Genomic DNA, 19722 nt, shown 5'->3' on the forward strand with positions numbered 1-19722 from the left:
GCTCCATTTTTGGAGCCTGTGGGTGCTCTGGCCACTTTTGCTGCTGCTTTGTCCTCTGATGGTGCTTTGGAGAAATCCTGCCATTGCTGGTAGTATGTTGCCCCATTGTGGATCCTTGGGTACTTCATGCCAGTTTTTGGCACTATGTGGGCCTAGTCTTGATGCATTGGAGTGCCTCCATCCACAAGTTTAATTCGAAATGAATAAGAAAAACCTGATTTTGGATCCCAAAATAGACTGCATTGCTTCCCTAGTGACTTAATGGGAAACGAACATATAAAATGAATAAATGAAAATATTTTTTTTTTGTTTGAAATGAATCAAACTAATGATTGTGACCTACAAAATGAATAAATGAACCAAAACAAAAATGTTTTGTCTCTGCACATCCCTACTAGATAGGCCATATGATCTTTTTCTGCCTTCATGTTTCTATTCCCTACCATAAGAACGGAAAATTTTGCCTTTGAAAAATTCCTAAGAGCTGGGGTTAGTGAGAGAGAAATGAGTCTTCAGCAAGAATATAAAAAAGGATATGTAGGTTAGTGAGAGAGTCCATCATCCTAAAAGTGCTATTAAAGCTATTTTGTGGATTATCTATGTAGCCTGTCCCCCAAGGTGTGTAAGGCCATCCAAAGGAGAGGGTATCACCAGAAAATAAAGAAGATCACATTTATTTATACCTTTCCCTAACAAAATAGGGCCCTTTGCTTCACAGTCCTTCAGACCTAAATTACCAAAAAGGAAATACAGCACCAGCAATGTAATTACTATACCTAGAATAGCAACCTGTCAGAGCAATGCTGGAAGCGGGTAAAAGAATACCTTGCTCCTGGCTGGGCTTTCAAAATCCTGGGGTGGAGGCAAGTCCAGTGAATTGGGGGGGGGGGGGGGGGGGGGGGGTGTAGTCCGGTGTCTTAATAGGTTGCAGGTGGTAAAAAGGTGAAGAGGGGGGATAGGAGGGTTTCTTATTAAGAAATAAAAAAAAACATGGAAGGAGGGAAGTGGGGTAGAGAGTGCTCAGCCTGGCAGGGCCAGTTATGAAATATTAGAAGGCAGGCAATTATCATTCCACAGGCCCACAGTACACTTATTTTTTATTCAGTGTCATTTAACCAGCTATAGTCTGTTGAATATAGCTAGTTATGTTATCCGGACACAAAAGGCTGGATAACTTTAGAGTGGCTCTGAATCAGGCCTAAAGTTTTCCAGCTAACTTAGGAGGTCATTCTCTAACGCTATCGCACATGATAAGGGATGTTTCGCACGTGAAAAGTCCCTTTTCGCGTGCGATAGCTAGCCCTGGGTGGAGTCGGGGCGGAGTCGGCCCCGGAAGAGGAGGAGTCGGTGCGGCACCAGGGCCGACACTGCGGACACATCGCTGGCGGCGAAAGGTAAGATTCCTTATCGCCACCAGTTTTGCATCAAATAACTACATCTTTTATGGTGTAGTTATTCGGCGCGAAAGCCAGCAGCGATCGCACCATGGAGGTGCGATCGCTGCTGGCTATCGCAGGACCGCCCCCCGCTTCGCCCCCTCACCCCCCGTTACTGCTGGATTCTCTAAGGTCACAGACCTTAGAGAATCCAAGCCTTAGCTGGATATAAAAGGAAATCGGCTATGTTAGCCAGATCATTTATGCCTGTCTGGCTAGATGTTAGTCGAATATTGACTTATCCAGCTAAAATCTAGTCAGATAAGTAGCCCAATACTCAAATACTTGCCACTTAGCTGGATAAATTGTGAGCTATCTGGATAAATGGCTTTGACTCCGTAGATCATTAAGACAATATAGATCGGCAGAAGCAATGTGAATCAACACAAGGAGAAATTAAAACAAACTGTCAATTTAGTGTACTGTATAAAAGGGGAACAATCTGGGGTAGCTAAGCAGAATTGTCTAAGTCCCAATATTTTTTGTTGGGCAAAAAATAAATCATTCTCTCTGATATGCTTTGTTTCGCTGTTGGGGGCCTTTATGTTAGTTGCACATAGTCAATCTTTTGTAGCAGAGTTCTGCTTCCTCTTCATCTTCAATGTGGAATAAGTGGATGATTTTTGTTCAAAAAGAAGGGGATTATTTTTATTTTCACTGCATATGCTCTGTTGTAAAGCATACTTTGCTAGAAACTCACTCTCTTCCAAAGTATTCCTCTTTCCTCATCTGGAGTCTCTCTGGCCTGTGGTGTCTTAGTAAAGGAATGGCTTCCCACCTGTCATGCAGCCTGCGTATCATAGCAGGAGGCCGATAACACAGGATGCTCCAAAATTGTTCCTGCTTTTCCAATCAGAATATGTCTGACATTCCAAGACTAAGAGGACAGGATTTCCTGATGGAGTGGCTCTCACAAGAAGTTTTGCAAGAAGTGTCTTCTGGGTGTATTCTCGGTGAGGAAGAAATGTGTGCTGTTGGGAAAGAAGTCTGAAGCTATGCTCCAGAAATGGTCACTGCAGCTCTCTCTTTTACATACCAGCTGGGGTGTCTCCTTTCTCTCTCTCTCTCTCTCAGGCTGATACAATAAGGGTTCATGCCCAGCCACCTCTCCTGGGCGCGTGATACGATATTTAAATGAGGGGTCATGCTAAAAAGAACATAAGAAACTGCCATGCTGGGTCAGACCAAGGGTCCATCAAGCCCAGCATCCTGTTTCCAACAGAGGCCAAAACCAGGCCACAAGAACCTGGCAATTACCCAAACACTAAGAAGATTCTATGCTACTGATGCAATTAATAGCAGTGTCTATTCCCTAAGTAAAATTGATTAATAGCCATTAATGGACTTCTCTTCCAGGAACTTATCCAAATCTTTTTAAACCCAGCTATACTAACTGCACTAACCACATCCTCTGGCAACAAATTCCAGAGCTTTATTGTGCGTTGAGTGAAAAAGAATTTTCTCCGATTAGTCTTAAATGTGTTACTTGCTAACTTCATGGAATGCTCCCTAGTCCTTCTATTATTCGAAAGTGTAACTAACCGAGTCACATCTACTCGTTCAAGACCTCTCATGATCTTAAAGACCTCTGTCATATCCCCCCCTCAGCCGTCTCTTCTCCAAGCTGAACAGCCCTAACCTCTTCAGCCTTTCCTCATAGGGAAGCTGTTCCATCACCTTTCTCATTTTGGTTGCCCTTCTCTGTACTTTCTCCATCGCAACTATATCTTTTTTGAAATGCGGCTACCAGAATTGTACACAGTATTCAAGGTGCGGTCTCACCATGGAGCAATACAGAGGCATTATGACATTTTCTGTTCTATTAACCATTCCCTTCCTAATAATTCTTAACATTTTATTTGCTTTTTTGACTGCTGCAGCACACTGAGCCGACGATTTTAAAGTATTATCCACTATGAGGCCTAGATCTTTTTCCTAGGTGGTAGCTCCTAATACAGAACTTAACATCGTGTAACTACAGCAAGGGTTATTTTTCCCTATATGCAACATCTTGCACTTGTCCACATTAAATTTCATCTGCCATTTGGATGCCCAATTTTCCAGTCTTGCAAGGTCCTCCTGCAATTTATCACAGTCTACTTGTGATTTAACTACTCTGAATAATTTTGTATCATCCGCAAATTTGATAACCTCACTCATCGTATTCCTTTCCGGATCATTTTTATATATATTGAAAAGCATCGGTCCAAGTACAGATCCCTGAGGCACTCCACTGTTTACCCTTTTCCACTGAGAAAATTGACCATTTAATCCTACTCTCTGTTTCCTGTCTTTTAACCAGTTTGTAATCCACGAAAGGACATCGCCACCTATCCCATGACTTTTTAGTTTTCGTAGAAGCCTCTCATGAGGGACTTTGTCAAACGCCTTCTGAAAATCCAAATACACTACATCTACCAGTTTACCTGTAGCCACATGTTTATTAACCCCTTCAAAAAAATGAAGCAGATTTGTTAGGCAAGACTTCATTGGGTAAATCCATGTTGACTGTGTCCCATTAAATCATGTCTTTCTATATGCTCTACGATTTTGATCTTGAGAATAGTTTCTACTATTTTTCCCGGCACTGAAGTCAGACTCACTGGTCTATAGTTACCCGGATCACCCCTGGATCCTTTTTTAAATATTGGGGTTACATTGGCCTCCCTCCAGTCTTCAGGTACAATGGATGATTTTAATGATAGGTTACAAATTTTAACTAATAGATCAGAAATTTCATTTTTTAGTTCCTTCAGAACCCTAGGATGCATACCATCTGGTCCAGGTGATTTGCTACTCTTTAGTTTGTCAATCTGGCCTACTACATCTTCCAGGTTCACAGTGATTTCGTTCAGTTCATCTGACTCATCACCCGTGAAAACCATCTCCGGAACTGGTATCTCCCCAACATCCTCATTAGTAAACACGGAGGCAAAGAATTAATTTAGTCTTTCTGCAATGGCCTTATCTTCCCTAAGAGCCCCTTTAACCCCTCTGTCATCTAATGGTCCAACCGACTCCCTCACAGGTTTCTTGCTTTGGATATATTTTAAAAAGTTTTTATTATGAGTTTTTGCCTCTATGGCCAACTTCATTTCAAATTCTCTCTTCGCCTGTCTTACCAATGTTTTACACTTACCTTGACAATGCTTATGTTTTATCCTATTTTCTTCAGATGGATCCTTCTTCCAATTTTTGAAGGATTTTTTTTGGCTAAAATAGCCTCTTTCACCTCACCTTTTAACCATGATGGTAATCGCTTTGCCTTCCTTCCACCTTTCTTAATGCGCGGAATACATATGGACTGCGCCTCTAGGATTGTATTTTTAAACAATGTCCAAGCCTGTTGAACACTTTTAACCTTTACAGCTGCACCTTTTAGTTTTTTTCTATTTTCCTCATTTTATCAAAGTTTCCCCGACAGCTACGGGATAAGCAACCCCGATAATTCAGAAACAAGGGAAGTTTCTTCTTTTTAAATACATATAGTAAAAAAATTCATAAAATACTCAATATTGAACTTTGATGCCTTTCATCTGGACCAATTGATTAAACGTGACCCCGTTAAAGTGCATGAGATGCAAGTCTGACTTGTGAGCACTGTGGGTGGTATGATGGTCCCTAAATACATAAGATAAAATTTCATAGCGATGTGATGGTTTAACTTTTCTATACCACGTGTTTCGATATAGGTAATTGAAATCTCCCATTATTATTGCACTGCCAAATTGGTTTGCTTCCCTGATTTCTCTTAGCATTTCATCATAAATAAACAAGTGCTGTGCCAAATGGAACTAGTAATTAATATTGAAAAAAACAGAATTCATACACGTTGAACGAAAAACAACTGAATTAATCCAGAATCCCATCAAACTCAGAAACAATCAGATAGTGGAACTAACCAAAAATACTCGAAACCTAGGAGTAATAATTGACAATGAAATCAACCTCAAACAACACATATCATTGAAAGTCAGAGAGGGATAAGCGAAACTAATGGTCCTTAGAAGGCTAAAACCACTACTAACCCAAGCACACTTTCGAACTGTTCTTCAAGCACTTATTTTCACTAGCATAGACTATTGTAACACACTCTTCCTTGGATTACCACAATCAACACTAAGATCACTCCAAGTATTACAGAATTCTGCAGCCAGAATCCTAACTGGAAAAAGCAAAAGGGACCACATCACTCAAACTCTTGCCGAATTACACTGGCTGCCAATCGAACAAAGAGTACAATTTAAAACACTTTGCACAATCCACAAGATAATTAATGAAGAAAATACTGATTGGTTAAACACTGCATTAAGACTACATGTTCCCCAAAGAAATCTCAGGTCAGCAAATAAAGCCTTACTAACCATACCCTCCGTAAAGACAGCTAAACTGACACAAGTAAGGGAGAGAGCACTGTCATTAGCCGGCCCTATATTATGGAACTCAATGCCACCCGAAATAAGACTAACGAAGGAGCAAAAACTCTTCAAAAAAAGCTTAAAAACATGGCTTTTCAAAAAGGCCTTTCAAAGTGAGAATGGGAAATAGGTAATACTAAGAAACAAGAAAAGGACGTATATGCACAAGCAAAAGTCACCTGAGAACATATGTGAGTTTTATTTTTATTTTATCACACCTAAGTATTAAGTTAAAGAATTACAGTATACCGCATCTACGGTTAGCCCATAAAGGGAATTTTAATACACTTTACATATAGCTTATAATATTGAATCATGTATCCAAACAACTGCGGCACCCTGTGGTTAAAATTAAATCCATTCTGAACTTATTAATGTGCCTATTTGTAAACCGTTGTGATGGTATATCACTAAACGACGGTATATAAAACTTTTTAAATAAATAAATAAATCTGTCTGACCATTTTGTCCAGGTGGATGGTAGTATACTCCTATCACTATACTCTTACCCAACACACATGGGATTTCTACCCATATAGATTCTACTGAGCATTTTCTCTCTTGTATGATCTTTATTCTGTTGGACTCTATACCCTCCCGGACATAAAGTGCCATACCCCCACCAGGTTGATCTTCCCTATCATTGCAATATAATTTGTACCCTGATATAGCACTGTCCCATTGGTTATCCTCCTTCCACCAAGTCTCTGTGATGACAATTATGTCAATCTCATCATTTGCTGCTATACACTCTAACTCTCCCATCTTACTTCTTAGACTTCTGGCATTGGCATACAGACATTTCAAAGTGTGGTTTTTGCTTGTTTTAACAACCTGCTTTTCAGTTGTTTGGGATAATTCAGAAATCATTAGCTTTGGTGATTTTTTACATATAGGCATATGAACTATGTTTGCTTTTAATGGAACCTCTCTGTTGGGATACCCTAATTCTCCTATTTCATTAGTATCCTTCAAGGATACATTTCTCCGAACCATGCACTGCTGAGTGACTGTCGGCTTTCCCCCTTGTTCTAGTTTAAAAGCTGCTCTATCTCCTTTTTAAAAGTTAGTGCCAGCAGCTTGGTTCCACTCTGGTTAAGGTGGAGCCCATCCTTTCGGAAAAGTCTCCCCTTTCCCCAAAAGTTTCCCCAGTTCCTTACAAAGCTGAATCCCTCTTCCCTGCACCATCGTCTCATCCATGCATTGAAACTCTGGAGCTCTGCCTGCCTTTGGGGACCTGCACGTGGAACAGGAAGCATTTCAGAGAATGCCACTCTGGAGGTTCTGGATTTCAGCTTCCTACCTAAAATCCTAAATTTGGCTTCCAGAACCTCTCTCCCACATTTTCCTATGTCGTTGGTGCCCACATGTACCACGACAGCCGGCTCCTCCCCAGCACTGTCTATAATCCTATCTAGGTGACGAGTGAGGTCTGCCACCTTCGCACCAGGCAGGCAAGTTACCAGGCGGTCCTCACGTCCTCATGTCCACCAGCCACCCTGCTATCTACATGTCTAATAATCGATTCACCAACTTTGATGGCCAGCCTAACCCTTCCCTCCTGGGCAGTAGCCCTGGGAGATTTGTCCTCAGTGCGAGAGGACAATACATCACCTGGAGAGCAGGGTGCTGGGGACAATTGCGCGCCCCTAGCGCCTCCTTAGCAGCGGATGCCCAGGAGAGGTGGCTGTCAGCGGGTTAGGAAAATGGATGCTCGTTCATTGAGCTTCCCTTTCCCTAACCTGACCGCTGGAAGACTTTTTTTTTTTTAAGTCGGAGGATGTACAGAAAAGCAGTATTTTCTAGGGATGTGCAGAGCAAAAGTTTATGTCCATATGTCAATATGTCCAAAGGGGGTCCCATTTGCAGTCAATATGGACATAAAAAAAATTAAATGAGTTGGGTATATGTCCATATGTGCAAAAAAAAAAATTTAAACCCCCTCACCCTCCTTAACCCCCCCCCCAGACTTACCACAACTCCCTGGTGATCGAGCGAGGAGTGAGGACGCCATTTCTGCAATCCTTGGCGAGAAGCATGTGACGTCGGCGCCACGTCGAGTGACGCGGCGTCACGTGATTCCCGGCGAGTTCGCGCCGGAAGGCTCGTTCGGCCCAAAAAGAACTTTTGGCCAGCTTGGGGGGGGGCCGAACGAGCCTTCCGGCGCGACAACGCCGGGAATCACGTGACGCCGCGTCACTCGACGTGGCGCCGACGTCACATGCTTCTCGCCAAGGATTGCAGAAATGGCGTCCTCACTCCTCGCTCGATCACCAGGGAGTTGTGGTAAGTCTGGGGGGGGGGATTAAGGAGGGTGAGGGGGTTTAAATTTTTATTTTGGCTCAACAATCGCGATTTCCAACATATCCAACATAGCTATGTTGGATATGTGGGAAATCCGATCGTTTATGTCACATCACTTTTTTAAGTTAAAAAAAAAATATGCGTAGCGTTTTACATATGCGGTCAATACGAATGCACACCCCTAGTATTTTCTGCTTTTCTGTACACTTTTTTGGGCTGCTCAGAAATTAACGCCTGCTCTGGACTGGCATTAATTTCTGAGTGTTAAAATGTGCGAATCATGCGCACATTTATTTTTTTTGTATCAGGTGAATAGCTAATAGCTTCCTCAACATGAATTTGCATGGGATAAGTGCTATTAGTTTGGTGGGGGGGGGGGCTGGACTTGCTAAATCCCTTATGGTATAAGGGGATGTGGACTTGCGCGCATCCAACTGCAGGTTAAACAGTGTGTTCAGCTGAGTGCACTGTATTGTATCGGCCTGTCTGCGTCTAGCACAGTGACCAGTTCTGGAGCATAGCTACGGTCTTCTGTCCCACCAGCACAAATTCTTCCTCACCGAGAATACACCCAGAAGACACTGCTTGCAAAACTTCTTGTGAGAGCCACTCCATCAAGGAAATCCTGTCCTCTTACTCTTGGAATGTCAGACATATTCTGATTGGATAGAACTCATGTCTGTAGTTCCTGGAGGATGGATCTTTCTTTTCCTTCTGCATTACATCAGCAGTCTCAGATTAACCACATAGTGTCTGAATGTTCTGAAAGAAAGACACTACTAAAGCAGTTTAAACACATGAAACATGTAGAACTCCATTCATAGTCATTTTGGATACAGGCAACAGAGCTAGAAAATTAGGATTTGGGCCATGTGCATTGTCACTGGAATGCATACCCCGGTCTGTGGAATAATTGCAGTCAGTTTGTGAGGCTGGGTATTCAGAGGCCTCCAAAATTGTAGCTGGGTCATAAAATGTCGAACAGGATATTATTTCTATGTATTTATACTTTTTATTCTCCTAGTACTTATTTCTTGCACTAACCAGTTTTATCCTTTTGCCAGTAATGAAATGGTTCAATCAGGTTGCTATGTGCTCTTGGAGGCTGTCTCAGAGGACTAATGTCTGGGCCAATGACAGAGCCAGGACAAAATAAAATCCCTAAGGTCATTTTACTACTTTCAGTTTTCACATTTACACAAATCCTCCTATCTACATATCTATATATCTATGGCCTAGTTTTACTAAGCCACGATATGGCAATATCGTGAGTAAAACAGCATGTAACAAACATTAACTGCTGTTTATAGTACAATATTGCCATATCGCAGCATTATCGAGTGATATAACAAAAGATTTCCTCCAACTATGGATATAAGCTGCTTTGCATAAATTTGCATGCATAAAATCATTTAGTGCATGCAAAGCAGATTATGCACAGGCAATCCGATGCTGATAAAATAACGCAGCTGACTGAAAAAAGTCAGCCCTGTTACTCTATTGTGTTTGAGGGAGATATAGTTATTTACCAGAGGGTGCATTGGGCCACTAACATGGGACCCCAATACTCCTGTGGGAAATTTAAAGGGCCAAGGTGTCTGATACACACAAAAAAATCACCCCAGGGGTTGATGTCAACACTCATCCGCCTCACCCCCTGCTACCTACCAAGGCAGCATTGGCCCCCAAAAATGAAAAATAAAGAAATGCCATATATGCAGTGATGTCCCTTTTCCTTCTCCCCCCCCCCCCCCTTTCAAGGGTAAAAAGTCCCATTGATGCAAGATAGCCTCTCCCCACCCGCCAGCCCATCCCTATTTCCCTTCCAAAGATGATAAAATTCCTAGTGTCTAGTGTTCCCCACCCCCACTTGAATGGCTGCTTTCATCTCTGAATTTTATATTTGAGATCAAAGCGGAAACATTCCATTTTTCATTCTCCAAAAAAAGAAAAAAAATACACAAATGCAAGGCAGGAGGTGTTGCAAATTCCACTTAACAGAAAAACAAAGGCCTCTATAAACCTCACACATCACAGCCTTACAGTTGGATTTCATAAAGAAAAACTTCAATAAAGCTAAGCCAAAACAGTGTTTTATGAAAACTGTATAAGCCTGTTGATGTCATGCTCCATATTAACATGTTTCCTGCCTCTTTGTCTCAAGCTGTTCACATGCCAGCTGGCTCAAAACCCCTATTCTAATCGCATACACCTATTAGATTTGCTGCAGATTTATTTGTTCAAGGTACTGAAATATATAGCGAGAACCTGGTGCAAATGGCATCAGGATGTCTGTCCTGTGCAGGGTGGGACGGCCACTAGGGGTGTGCATTCGTTTTGAACTTAAATGTAAAACGCAACTTTTTTTTTTTTTAACTTAAAAAAGTGATGAGGCGTAAACGATCGGATTTCCAACGTATTCAACATAGCTATGTTGAATACGTTGGAAATCGCGATTGTTGATCTAAATAAAAATTTAAACCCCTCACCCTCCTTAATCCCCCCCCCCCCCCAAGACTTACCAAAACTCCCCAAGCTGGCCAAAAGTTCCGTGAGGGTCCGGGAGCGGACGCGCGGGGAATCACGTGACGTCCGCGTCACTCCGACGTGACGCCGACGTCACGTGGTCCATCGCGGTTCCGCTCCCAGACCCCTCGTTGGACCCAAACGGCACTTTTGGCCAGCTTGGGGGGGCCTCCTGACCCCCCCAAGCTGGCCAAAAGTGCCTTTTGGGCCCAACGAGGGGTCCGGGAGCGGACCCGCGGGGAATCACGTGACGCCGCATCACTCCGACGTGGCGCCGACGTCACGTGATTCCCCTCGGGTTCACTCCCGGACCCCTCGTTGGGCCCAAAAGGAACTTTTGGCCAGCTTGGGGGGGCCTCCTGACCCCCCCAAGCTGGCCAAAAGTGCCTTTTGGGCCCAACGAGGGTCCCGGAGGGGACTCGAGGGGAATCATGTGACGCCGCGTCACTCCGACGTGATGCCGACCTCACGTGCTCCTTGCAAAGGAGTTCAGAAATGGCGTCCTGACCCCGCTGGACCACCAGGGAGTTTTGGTAAGTCTTGGGGGGGGGGGGATTAAGGCGGGTGAGGGGTTTAAATTTTTATTTGCACATATGGATATAGACTCAACTTATGGAATTCTCCATATGTCCATATTGACCGCAAATGACCCCCCCTTTCGACTTATGGATTTATGAACTTAAACTTTTGGTCTGCACATCCCTAACGGCCACCACCTTCATGGAAAGATGGTTATTTTGCTGTTTCCTCCTCCTCTTTTAGTAAGCTTGAAAAAAATAAATAAAAGGAGAGCTCTTTTCTTTGATAATTGAGTTTGATATTTTAAACAATTTTTTAATCAACCCACTCTAATAGAGCTTGCTTCTCTAAATTTCATTTTTACCCTTCCCTCAACAGTAGCCTTTAATATGAATCTAATATTGATAGTTAAATAAAGAGAAGAAAATATTTTTTAACCTCCAAATTTATTCTTCTCCCCTCCATAAATGAGTCCCCACAAATTTACCTTATATATGATTCAAGTAAAAATCTTTTAGCAAACATGGATGCCTATAACCATTCCCATTAGAGTTTCTGTTCTGAGCTTGAGCAGTGCTAGTGTGCAGCAAAAGGGATCATTGCTAATCCCATGAGAAAATAGTAAATGCCATGCTATCAGACCAAGGTCCATTGAGCCCAGCATCTCTGACAGTGGTCATTAGGTTTGTGCAGAAGGAAAAAAATGTTTGGGTTCATTCCTTCATTTCATGAGCATCTCAATCCATTTCTTTAGTTTCAAAATGAGAAAAATATATATATTTGTTGTATTCATTTGCTAACCATTAAAGTTAATGGGCAAAGCACTGAGCTTATTATGGGCTCCAGAATTCATAAGAACATAAGAACATGCCATACTGGGTCAGACCAAGGGTCCATCAAGCCCAGCATCCTGTTTCCAACAGTGGCCAATCCAGGCCATAAGAACCTGGCAAGTACCCAAAAACTAAGTCTATTCCATGATACCGTTGCTAGTAATAGCAGTGGCTATTTTCTAAGTCAACTTAATTAATAGCAGGTAATGGACTTCTCCTCCAAGAACTTATCCAATCCTTTTTTAAACACAGCTATACTAACTGCACTAACCACATCCTCTGGCAACAAATTCCAGAGTTTAATTGTGCGTTGAGTAAAAAAGAACTTTCTCCGATTAGTTTTAAATGTGCTACATGCTAACTTCATGGAGTGTCCCCTAGTCTTTCTATTATCCGAAAGAGTAAATACCCGATTCACATCTACCCGTTCTAGAACTCTCATGATTTTAAACACCTCTATCATATCCCCCCTCAGCTGTCTCTTCTCCAAGCTGAAAAGTCCTAACCTCTTTAGTCTTTCCTCATAGGGGAGCTGTTCCATTCCCCTTATCATTTTGATAGCCCTTCTCTGTACCTTCTCCATCACAATTATATCTTTTTTGAGATGCGGCGACCAGAATTCAGTTTCTTTCATCAATTCTCATGAAATGTGTGGGCAGCAGACATCATCAGAAAGGGGAAAGAAAATTCAAAGTGCCTAGACTGTGCAAAGTGGCACCTAAAATAACAAGAATAGCCTAAATGGGGCAAGGAAATACCAGTGGTAATGGTTCTCAAAGACATTGTCAGAGGAACAAAGAAGCAGCAAGAGTGGGAAGAACATCTCAAGGTTTCAAAGGTCTGCACCAATAACAATGGAATGAAACCTTGAAGGTTACACAAAAGGCAAAGTAGCACCAAGAGTGGCCTCAACATCTTATAACACAATGAAAGGGGAACAAAGCAGAAAAGGTGGCAGGAAAACCACTAAGATACTGATAAAGGGACAAAGCACAAAGAGTGGCATTAACACACCAAGCAAAGCAGCCCCCCAGAATGGCAAGAAAATCTCAAGATGCAAAGTCTAGCATATGATAGCAAGGTAGATTGACAGCAGGACAATCAAGGTGCAAAATACTGGGTATAACAGCAATGCTGGGTGAAGAATAAGGGATATAGCAGCAAGCAGAGTGACAACGGAGATGTCTGTCTTCCTGTGGAAGTACTTGCCGTTTGTCAGATTAAGTACAAAAGAAAAATGTCATCAGTATAATTTTTAGTGGCATGAGCTTTTATTTCATTCCCTTCTTGAGCTTCATCTCACTATTGTGTAAAATTATGGTTTTCTTGTGAAATTTGCTTTCAAAATAAAACTCTAGTCACAATAAGAACATGTAAATAGTTTCTCATCAGTGTGATTTTCCTGGTAAATTGTCAGGTTTGCTATATTAAATTTTTTTTTACCATGTTCTATAGCTGAACATAGTATTTCTTTAATTCTCACTTTCAACTGAAACGTTTACCACATTCAGAAAATGGAAATCGCCTCTAGTCATGTTTTCTGTTGTGCCTATATTTCTTCCTTCTGACTGAGGATTTTTGTGGATAAATCATTCCAGTATAATTAAGAAACAGAGTGGAAAAATGAGGCTGGGATTGTAGAAGGGTAGAACAAAACAAAGAACCATAAAACAGGTGGAAGGAAAGAAAACCTTGCATTTTTTGTCTTTTAACCTTTTTTTTCTGGGGAACCCCCCCCCCCCCCCCCAAGTATTACCAACAAATAAACAGGGTGAGAGAACTAGGCAGAGATTGTAGACAGGTAGAACAAAACAACATAAAATGGATGGCATATGGAAGAGAAACTTGCATTTTTTATTATACTACCCCAATGGTAGTATAAAGGGCATGGCAGGCAGAGTGGTAACAGTAGGACTCTTGTAGTGGTATATGAAGTATACACAGGGGCACAGCAGTAGCACCAAGACCTCTATGGTGGTCTAAAGGGATTGTGTTGCAACTGCGGAGGTGTGGTCGCTTGCTCTAGAGGGTTGTGAGCCCTTGTACCACGGCACAGCTCAGGGAGGAGCCCCAAGACACACACCATGGGAGATGAGAGTGTCCATGCACAGGCTGGAGCTGGAACAAGGCAGGCTCAGAGCTCCACTGGACCTGAACACACAGGTGAGACCCAGCAATGCAATGAGTAGTCCTCCGGCCACTTAGTAGCCCTTCCGGACCCGCCGCTTGGGAATGATGGGTGTGTGAGGCCAGACAGAGGCTGAGGGCAGGAACATGATGAGACATGGAACTGAGGAACTTGGAAGACTTAGACGAGGACTTGAGGCACTTGGAAGACTCAGACAAAGATTCAGGATTCAGGCACTAGTAAAAGGTACTGCACCACAGCGCACCCTACACAGCTGCCCCTAGCTGGTTGCAGACCACACCGGAAGCAAAGCAGACATCAGACAAGAAGATGAAGACTTGAAGCTGGAAACATGACGAATATTCAGGAGAGGCCTGCACCAAAGCATACCCTACACAGCCGCCTGTGTCTGGTCACGGACCACACTTAAGTGAAGAAGGCTCTGGCTTGAGTCTAGGGCATGGACAGAAGCAAGAACAAGGAACTCAGAAGACCAGGAAAAGGATTCCAGGATTCAAGACTCAGGAACAGACCTCAGCATTAAAAGCAAGGGCCTTCCGGAGACTTGCGCTGCAGACATGAAAATGGGCCTTTTGCCACGACGGTGGCACGCCAGAAAAGGTGGATGAGAAGGAAACCTGGAAGCAGGACAAAGAGCCTGAGATGGAAACATCAGGACCAGGATTGGAACAGCAGGAACATGGAACGCTGGAAACATGGAGCATCAGGACATGAGACAGGTGAAGAAGGAGCTCTGACAAAGAACAGAAACAGCCACGGAGACCAGGAACATCTAATGAAGAACACAGAACCATCTGGACAGGAACAGACAACGGAAGACCTTGTTGGACAGAAGAACCATGGACAACCATGAAGATCCGATGCAAAGGCTCCGATGAGTGGAAGCAGAGCCCTTTTATAGGGCTGTTGAAGGAACAGGGTGAGGACATCATCCGTTGGGGCCTTGGAGCTTTCCCCGCCACTGGCCCTTTAAATATTGAGAATAGGCATGCGCGCGTGCCTATGCAGGGCCCAGGACAGGCAGGAGCAGGGTAGCAGCATTGGCGGCATTCCTGCCGTGAAGAAGAGAAGTACAGCAGTGGCAGCATCAGGGCTGCGAAGAGGAGCGCCCTGGCAGTGGCTCCATGCTGCAAAGGATGAAGACTGCGGCAGCCCCTGCTGCCATGCCCAGCAGCGTTGGGCAGCGTGGGAGCGGCAGCAAGTGGCAGTGGTCTGGGGCGGCGTCGGGCCACATCAGGAGCAAGAAACCAGCGGCATAGGGCCAGGTGAGAGGCTGCTCACAGGATGGGGTCTGCAAGCACCAAGCAGCATCGTAACAGGATTGTCAGGCAGGCAGAACAGTAGCACCAAGACATATATGGTGTGTAAGGGGATTGGCAAACAAAACAGTAACAGCAACACTCTTGTGGTGGTAGAAATTGCATGGTAGGCAGCAGTGGCGTAGCCACGGGTGGGCCTGGGTGGGCAGCTGCCCACCCAATTTAGACCCAGGCCCACCCAACTGACACCAGAATTGCAAGGCTGTCGCGGGATCCCATCCCCGCGACAGTGAAGAGGAGAACCCATGCTTGGCGCACCATCACGGCACACGTGGGGAAGCGGTCCTACAACCATATGGCCGACCGATCTTCCTGTTTGCGGGGGGAGGGGGGAGCGGAAGCTTCCACTTCCTCCCCCCAAAGCAGGAAGATCAGCTGACCTCTCCTGCTATCTTCGGGCCGTATGGCCGACCGATCTTCCTGTTTGGGGGGGGGGAGAAGAGCGGAAGCGCCGCGCACAGCTTCCGCTCCCCCCCCCCCAGCAGGAAGATCGGTCGGCCATACGGCCCGAAGATAGCAGGAGATGTCAGCTGATCTTCCTGCTCTGGGGGGAGGAAGCGGAAACTGTGCACGGCGCTTCCGCTCTCCTCCCCCCCCCCCACCCCAAACAGGAAGATCGGTCGGCCATACGGCCCGAAGATAGCAGGAGGCCAGTGGCAGCAGGAGAGGCCAGCTGATCTTCCTGCTCTGGGGGGAGGAAGCGGAAACTGTGCACAGGCTTGAATGTGTATGTGAGGATGAGAATGGGAGCCTTGTTGTGTGTGTGTGGGTGAAAATCGGACCCTGGGTGTGTATGGGAGTGAGAATGGAGTCTTGAATGTGTGTGGGTGATAATGGAAGCTTGAATATGTGGGTGAGGATGGAAGCTTGAATATGTGGGTGAGGTTGGAAGCTTGAATGTGTGTATATGGGTGAGGATGGAAGCTTGAATGTGTGTATATATGGGTGAGAATGGGAGCCTGGGTTTGTGTGTGTGGGTGAGAATGGAAGCTTGAATATGTGGGTAAGAATGGGTGCTTGAAAGTGTGTATGTGTGGGTGAGAATAGGACCTTAAATGTGTGTATGTGTGGGTGAGAATGGGAGAATGGGTTTGTGTGTGTGGATGAGAATGGGGGCCTGGATGTGCGTCTGTGTGTGCATAAGAATATAAGCCTGGGGAGGGGTGAGAAAGTGAGAGCTTGTATGTGTGTCTGCAGAGAATGTGAGCTGGGGGGGGGGGAGGGGAGAGCATATGAGAGTGAGAGCCTGAGTGTGTGAGGGAGTCTGTGAGAGAAAGCATTTATGTATACATGTGTGTGTGTGTATGGAAGGGAAGAAGACAGTAGTAGAAAAGACACTGAAGAGGAATTAGGAAATGAGCGACAAGGGAAAAAATGGGAAAGAGAGACCAGGACCAACTGATTAGAAAAATACAAAGATCAGACAACAAAGGTAAAAAAAAAAAAAAAATATATATATATAGAGAGAGAGAGAGAGGGAGATGTTAGCAATTTAAATATGAGTGTACCTTCATACGATGCTGTAAAAAAAATACGGCTATCGTGACTGTGAAGCCTATGTGTAGGCTTTAAAAATCATTAGGTACCCCAGTGTTGGAATGCAAACTTTTGTAGTGCTCACTGTCCACTGTGCAATTGTTGCTGAAATGATCACGTGGATACTGTTGCAATATTCACTTATCTCAAAATTGTAGTCGGTCTTGCCTCAGCCGACATCCTGATGTTTCGGAGGCTGGCTCCTTCTTCAAGGGCTGGATATGCGCAAGAGAGACCGGTATTCCAGTGAAACATTAGATGTTGTGACAGTGAATCTGGTGGAACACAGGTAAAGTGTGCAAAAAAGAGAGACATCTTTTAGTTATTGAAAAAACAATTAACTTAGGCTGAAATGTAGAGAGATACATACTTGATTACTGTGCCAGCAATGTTCAACTTGTTAAGTTTGTTTAGCGGTCTGTGAAGCTCCGCTGTGGAGGAAATGAAATAACCAGAGAACTGTTTACTCTGTCTTAACTGCTGTAATTGTTAGCCTGCTTGTTAAAACCTGCAAACGGGCAGAAAAGGCTGCTGTTTTTTTAAAACTTGAAGTGGTAAAAGTTGTGCTCAAATCTCGGAGTAAAATTTAAAGTACTTACTGAAAAACAAGCGGCTGCTCCCACGACTCTGGCAGAGTTTGCATTCCAACACTGGGGTACCTAATGATTTTTAAAGCCTACACATAGGCTTCACAGTCACGATAGCCGTATTTTTTTTACAGCATCGTATGAAGGTACACTCAGATTATTGACATCCATATAACAGGTCTCTTTTTGAATTCATAATTTTTTCATGTTATATTGTTTGGGTTTATAAATTTAGCAATTTAAATATGTCATCTTTGGGAATGTGCATTCTTATATTTTTGTATTTTGCTCTTTCTTAAGTATTCCACTGTTCAGACATTTTAGTTTCTCAGGCTTTCTATTTTGGCTTTATCTACATGTTTCTGTTTCTAATTTATAGTCTCTTATTTCTATATTAGGTAAGGGTCGGTCTCAGTTTTGCCTGTTTGTGACAGAAATGAGTATTTCTAGCATATAGTTTCTCTGTAGTAGTAGTCCAGCCTGTTCTGTTATTCCTGTAGGTGATGTATTAATGTTCTAGGGCCTGGTGTAGTATTTGCATTGCTGCTTTTTCATAAGGTTGCTGTTTGAATCCTGAGAGTCAGTGCTGTGATTGTTTGGCAAGGTTCCAGATGCCTCTTTCTTTGCAAGAGTTTGTTACTTCACAAAATAGCAGTGGAGGGTTATTTTTTGCTGAGATTACACCAGAATTTGAATTTTTTTTTTCATGTTACTTGTAATGTGAATTGCCCTAGCTCTGCGCTGCACCTGTTCTGATGATTAATTATATTTTATTGTATTTATGAAGATTTCTGGGTTTCTGCAAAGATGGTTCATGAAAGAATACATTAATTTTTGTTTTATTATATGATTGGATTTGATTGTTTTCTATACTTGAAATAATTGAAGTAAATTATTTTAAAGTTTCATACATGACACATAATGGCTGTTGCAAACTACTTAGAAAGCCATTCTAGGGTGCAGTATATGGCATTATTTATCAGTAAGAAAACAACTAGTAGACCTGCATGCCTTGTGCCCACCTATGTTAACCTTGTGCCCACCCAAAAAATCAATTCTGGCTACGCCACTGGTAGGCAGGCAGAGTGGTATCAGTAAGGCCCCTATGTTGCATAAGGGGGATTGACAGGCAGGCAGAACAGTAGTACCAAGAAGGCTGGGAGGAAATGGGTGAAGTAGAACAGCAGTGGGCCAAATCAAAAGGAACTATAACAAAGGCAACAAACCTTCATACCAAAAAAGTAAATAAAAGTAAGAGCAAAAGGAAGTCTACATGGTGGCTGAGAAAATAAGGGCAAAAAGATCGCCATTCAAAAAGTACAAAGAAACTCAATAAGAGGAACACAGAAACAAATATTTGGTGAAGCTTAAGGAAATGAGGTAATGAATTATCTGCAATCTAAAGGGTTACATGATTGAAGACAACATGGTTTTACCACAGGACAACCTGTCAAACAAACCTGATTGATTTTTTGATTGGGTGATTAGAGAATTGGATCTAGGAAGGGTGCTGAATACCATCTTCCACTCATCCCCTTCACATATCCAGATGAGGTTGTAGATACCCCTAAGATCGAGCTTCATGAAGATCTTGGCACCCTAGAGCCTATCAAATAACTGAGATGTGAAGCAGAGGGTAGCAGTTTCTTTTGGTGATGCCAATGAGGCCTCGAACAACCCAGCCCCTGCTGGTGATGAGGATGGTCAAATGAGCCCATGTTCCAAGTTTTCATTGATATAACTAGACATGGCTTGTGTCTCTGAAATGGACAAAGGGTAGACATGCCCTCTGGGTGGAGTCTTGCTGAGTAAGATGTCAATGGCACAGTCGTATGACCTATGGGGTGGTAATTGCTTACTGAAAACATTGGCATAAGCTGCACAAGCCAGAGGGAGCCCTTGTGGTATTGGAATGTCTGCTAGAGCTGTGAGCAATGGAGCTAGTATGAGAAGACATTCTCAGTGCAATTGGGCTCCCAATGGGAGATTTCAAGAGTGTTCCAGTCAATCGTGGGGTTGTACTCAATTAACTATGATAATCGCAGTATAATTGGATTCACGGGTTTAGGTAACATGAAGAACGTGATCTGCTCTC

The 19722-nt window shown here is 43.4% G+C and overlaps 1 long non-coding RNA gene across 1 annotated transcript; it reads right to left on the reverse strand.

Annotated features, from left to right (window-relative positions):
- Positions 1-17189: 17189 nt before the first annotated feature.
- Positions 17190-17670, reverse strand: LOC115086179. Its single transcript, XR_003855130.1, has 3 exons — positions 17640-17670; positions 17411-17471; positions 17190-17315 (listed from the first exon to the last, which is right to left on the reverse strand). It is a non-coding gene; the product is annotated as an uncharacterized LOC115086179 (long non-coding RNA).
- Between the last annotated feature and the right edge of the window lie 2052 nt (positions 17671-19722).

Source organism: Rhinatrema bivittatum, chromosome 2 (assembly GCF_901001135.1).
Source record: "Rhinatrema bivittatum chromosome 2, aRhiBiv1.1, whole genome shotgun sequence".
NCBI lineage: Eukaryota > Metazoa > Chordata > Amphibia > Gymnophiona > Rhinatrematidae > Rhinatrema > Rhinatrema bivittatum.